The sequence below is a fragment of the Megalops cyprinoides genome, chromosome 8 (assembly GCF_013368585.1).
Source record: "Megalops cyprinoides isolate fMegCyp1 chromosome 8, fMegCyp1.pri, whole genome shotgun sequence".
Lineage (NCBI taxonomy): Eukaryota > Metazoa > Chordata > Actinopteri > Elopiformes > Megalopidae > Megalops > Megalops cyprinoides.
Window position 1 is genome coordinate 17645775 of NC_050590.1, and position 6000 is coordinate 17651774.

Below are 6000 nucleotides of genomic sequence, written 5' to 3' on the forward strand. Positions count from 1 at the left end.
ACATATGTATGCAGCATGTTTGTAATACTGTAAAAATGCAGGGTCTGTGTATAAAGCAGCACATTTTTTGTGCTGTTGTGTTTTGTTGTGTAAATGAGAACAACACAGCCTGGAGCCTCAGTTCAGGTGGCGATTTTGAGAACCCAAGGAGGATTGCCGCAGGTGTCTTACTGTCGCAGGTGTTAGCAGTGCAAGCAGCTTGACCTGAATATCCCTGACAAACAAATTTGCTTCCCTGCCTCTGACAGATCCACAGCATGCACATGCACACACACACACACACACACACACACACACACACACACACACACACACACATAGGGAAGAGGCTTTCCATGTGCAGCTGACCTATGACTAGACAAAGGGACCATGTGGTTTACAGCCATAATACTCTTATGCTATATGATAATTGATTAGTTATACAGTGCGATGATTAGAGTGCCAGATAGACAAGAGACCCAGACTGGCATAATATCAAAGCCCCACTCTAGGACCATAGTTTATCATCTTACTATTATTATCTCCTCCAGCATGGGTGGTGTATTATGTCCAGAGAAAAAGACTGCATTATCCAGCGAGAAGGATCCAAGTAACTAAGCCCAACCCTACTTAACTCCAGCCATCAGACACAGACAGGAGAGTATGGCTACTGGGAATATTGCATACATACACCACAAAATACTAAACATAAAAACTCACTAATGCTGCACCACTTATGCAAGTGCACACCACACACGGGCACACACAGACATGCACATACAAGCACGCATGAATGCAGGCACACACGCACGAACGCATGCTTCTTCATCTGCTCTTTTTCTCTGCCTAATATAAAAAATGGCAGGTCAGCCTCTCAGATTTTTTTCCACAGTATCAACCTTGATTTTCCATTATTCATCTTCTCTTTTTTTAAAATCATAGACAGTGTAAGGAAAATGCAAAACCTGCTTCAGTGTTCTTGGACTGTTATCAACTGTTAACTCAGTTATCGGGGGGGTTAGAGACAAAGAGAATTGAGCGGCATGCCTTGATGTTAACAATGACCATTTAGTTGCCTTCCACACCACACCCTCTGTGGAGCCTCGAAAACCTTACAAATGTAAATGTCCATTTGTTTCTCTGCCATCCAATCAGGGACAGGAACCTGCATTTTATTTCAACATTTTATTTCAGGTTTTGGGTATAAAAGCTTGTACCCAAACAACACCACTTTGTAATTGATCTGCCTTGCTTTTACCCAGTATGTTTCATACTGTAACTAAACTCTAGTTTTTGCTTTGTTATTAAATTGCTATTGTCAGGAGTTCTGACAGAGTTAATTGGCTGGGCTGGATTCCCCGGAGGTAAGTTGGTGAGAGCCAGGAGCACGCATTCCAGGGCAAATTGAATGATTGATCGATTGGCTTTTGGGCGGCGGCTTTGGCTGGAGTGTGGGCTCGCAGCTGCTCCTTGTTCCTGATTAGGGCGCTGGACAGGTATTTAGGAGGGTTGCGAGGGTCAGTTGTGAGGGATGCTAGGGAAGAAGGCTCTGTGTGCGGGAAGTTTTAGACAAGTTTTCGGTTTGGTCTTTTCCTTGTTTTGTTGAGCTGGCCATTTTTGTGAATCTTTTGGAGTTTCTTTTTTTTGCAGTTTCATTTGTTTGGTTTTGGTTTGAGTCCCTGGGGGTCGTGGACCGGGAACTTTATTTTTGTTTTTTTTTTTTTCCCTTCCCACAGTACGGTGCCGTGGAGCTCCGGACTGGAGGGTGCGTCAATGACAGGGAGAAGCTGACGACAGGGGAAGATGGTGGCTGTTGGGAGGCCTGACTGTGCCTTCTGCCTCTGGGTGCTTTCTTTTTTTGGGTTTTTTTTATTTTGGGATGTAGTAAGGCCCGGCAGCGAGGCGCGGGCCAAGCTACATCCCACCGTAATTTTGTGTGTTGTGTGCGAGTGCGTGCATGAGGGCCTGCCCCAGTGGTGCAACCCCCCTTTCCTGTTGAGTCGGCCAAACGGGACCCCAAGTGGGGTCGAGTGCAGGAAGGGCCGGAGTGGGGACACCTGGAGTGGTTATTTATAGCACGTGTGGGTGTGGGAGAAGATCCAAGTGGTCCGAGTGGTGTGAGTCTTGGCGTCCCTGTTCGTATGTAGTGTTTAAATTTTTTTAGTCTCGCTTCCTTTCCTACATACTCATCCTGGCGTCCTTTGTAGTGGGTGGATCCCAAAAGGGTAAAGAACCGGTTGGGGTTCAGGGTTGAGCCTTCGCCGCTCCTGACACTAATCTAAACTTTGGAACTACGAGCCTTACTTCACAAGAAGGAAAAATCCCTACAAAAGTCAAGGAATTCCTGGAACAAATTAAGGCATTATTTATAAAACAAAACACCTTTGAAAAGTTTGTGCCCTTTTGTCAGACTTTTAAGACTCTGTGTGGTGTGGCCAGTGTCTTTACTATTCCACTGTTCCACTACTAGCACATTTAAGTAGAGCCTGGCATCTATTAGCATATCTGCATATGTCATTTGACATTCCTCATGCAAAACATCTTTATCTGAAAAGATTGCAAGGTAAGGAGAATGTGTTATAAAGAGTAAAGGTGCACAGAGAGGATTGCTCACTAAAATGAGGCAGAACAGGCAGCAGGGCAAGAATTAATAGAAATGGGTGACGTTTAACACCCCAGGAGTATTAACAAATGTGTTAACATATATATATTTTTTTACAATCTCCATACAAGGCTGTTGTGTGTTACTTTGACAAAGGGTAAGTAATTAATAACTAGTGACTCAAATTTTAGTTGTACCAAGCGATTTGATTTATCAGCTTGTAGCTTGTCAGCTCTAAATCACATCTCTGCTCATTACAGAGACTGCCATCTGCTGGCTGGCTACATGTCATTCATCTTTATCTAGTTCTCATAGTTAATAAGAATGACGATCTGTTTATCTCACTCCACAAAGAGTAAAAATGGACATCTTTTCACTTATCTGATCTTCACATTTTTTTTTTATTCCCTGATTTTTATCAACTTTGACAAAATGGTACATTGTTTCTTGCTGGGTAACTGTCACACCCGCTCTGTCAGCCAGCTCAGCCACGCCCAGTTCAACCCGCTCAGCCAGCTCAGCCACGCCCAGTTCAATCTGGCTCAACCACACCCACTCATCAAGCGCACCTGTCACCCATTCCTCAATCAAGCCCTGCCTACATAAGGACACAGTTTCAGTTGCCTCGTTGTGAGGTATTGTTTCCTGAGACTTTACCAAGCCTGCTCTCTGCTATTTCTATTGTGTTATCCCTGTGTTTTGACCCTCCCTTGTTCTTTGGACCTTGATTGTGCTTTTGGATCTGGTTATTGTGCTGCTGCTTCTGTTGATGACCTGTTTTGGTCCTGACTACATTTTGGCCTCAGTGATTAAAAACCTTGACCGCACTTGGATCCCAGTCTGTTTCATACAGTAACTTTATGTAGCTTTTGAATTTTCCTCCATGGATCAGTTTCTTTACTGAGACAATTATATACTAAAAATGCTCTGATGGAAAAATTTTATTTTTTTTTCCCAAATGAAGGTCTGCACTTTCACATCTCATTCCTGAAGTATTTATAGTTAACCAGTCTTTTAAAGAGTAAGATGAAAATTGCATGATTTATTTTTATCCCTGGTACCACATGAAATATGGAAAATTTATAATACTACTAAATGTTCATATCAACAGAATGTTCTATATATTTAATGTAAAAAAAAAAAAAAGCACAAAAAAACATTAAGGTCAGTCTGGGCCCTGAAACTGTTATCCATTAATTCACATAATTGCGCAGTTAATATAACTTAGTGGGATGAAACATTAATACAGAGTATTACAGATCACATTCAATACATTATAAGGCATGGACTTGAATAATGTTTTGCTGACATGCACTGATCTGAGAGCATTGTGAACCTGGTCAGGCGCTGTTGCTCATTTAAATTGAATGGTTATATTCAAGGTTCTACTGTGATGGAAGTCGCTCTGGACAGGAGCGTCTGCCAAATGCATGTAATGTATTGCGTAGGAGATCAGAGCTAAAATTACACAGCTTTACTCAACTATTTAGAATTTGTTACAATGCAATATAACAATGCTTTAAACTGAAAGATCATAGCTCTGTCATTTATAGACCACCCTTGTCATCATTCTACCATGAATTCATTTCTTGCTTATATTTTCTCTGTTCAGGTTCATCACAATGAAACAATGTAGTACCACTGTGTTCAACTATGAATACTTAACTGTTTTTACAGGATTTACTGCATGATTATGCCTTGCATTATTTCATGAATATATGTAGTACAACTATCCACGTTCTTGATAAATTTGGAAAAAAAGGCTTTATCTCAGATATCTAAAACTAAAAAATGTAATTTTAACACAGAAACAAAATTATAGAGAGCTGCAGGATGCATTTTTTTAAAATCCTTGCTTTTTTTGAGAATGTGTCATATGGGTTGAAACCTGATATTTTATTATATTTTATTTACAATACATTCATGATTTATAATTGTGAATTAATTTGATTGTAGTGTTTTCTTTTTAAAATATTTTGTTTAGTTTTCCAAAAACATGCCAGTATTTGAATGGGATCTTTGTATTCTTATAACAATGTTAAGAGCTTCAGTGCTGGTACAGTACTCACTTTTAATTAAAACTTGTGTGTTCACTGCTCTCTCTTGCTAATATTAGGATGGTGCATAACTTCAGCCTAGATACTGTAACCAGATAAACACAGCACAATTGGGGAAGCCAGATGAGACCTTACTTCTTATCAACTCACAAGCATGAGCTTTTGTGATCTGGGCTCAACACTTATAATTATAAGTGTAAGAAATGACAGATTTTGATAGAGTAATTTTCTTGCTTCTGAAGTTGTGGGTTATTTTATCATCAAGATAAACCTTCCTGAAAAAAACATCAGAGTGCAGTCAATGGCTACATGTGACTCACAGAGCTCCAGGGAACAGCACATATTTTATCTCTAGGAGTGTCCAAAGACTATAATTCTGTCGTAAATCTCACTTCCTGTACTTCAGAGGTGATGATTATCAACTTTGTAGGGACCAGTTGTATGTGCTAGGAGGCTTAAACAAGTGCAGAGATTTTATGTGGAGTGTAGAGGTGGGTAGGTTTTTCACTTAGTAATAAATGAAAGCAATCACAAAAGAACTATTTTTCCACTCAGCCAATATATATTGTGTCATGCACTTGTCTGGTACTGAGAGAGAGGGAGTGAGAGAGAGACTGCAAGGTTGTCACAGGAGTGACAATGAGATTTTTGCACAAGGTTGCCATCTTGGGAGGAAATCCATCTCTAACAACCTAAAAACCTGCCAAAATTAAGCTCAAATTAATTATTATGAATGAGAAGGGAAGTGGTTGGAAATAAACTCCCTCACAACATTCCCCTAACCTTTGAAGCAGTCCTAATTTTAATAAGCACAGAACTGAAAGTATGAGGGAAGGGACCAGGTACAAATTTATCAAAATATCTACATTTGTCTATTTGTGTCTATTTCAGAGTCCATGTTTGTCTGTGTGTACTTGCATTTGTGTGTGTGTATGTGCGTATGTTTGAAAGAGAGAGAGAGAGAGAGAAAGACAAATTACAGCATTTTTATGTAGGCATATGTATTTGCCTTTGTGTTCATGCATAAAGGATTGTGTGCACATGCATACAGTCGGCTAAACTACATCACCGATATTCAGGAGGAGCTCATAAACTTGTAGACATCATGCATATAAGAACTGAAGCAGCAATAGCGGAGCATAACCTTGTATCATATAGCAAGGTAGCAAGATAGAAAACAGCTATCTTGGATAGCTCCTGGAGGCTGCATTTTTCAGGGGTGGATGTGGAAAAAATCCCAACACAAGTACAGATCTGTGGTTGCAAGGGCTTTATGAATAACTGATCTAGTGTCTCTGTGAGGATCAGACCAGCTGTTTCTGAAGAATTTCTCACTCTCTTCATTCACTTGACCATGGACAT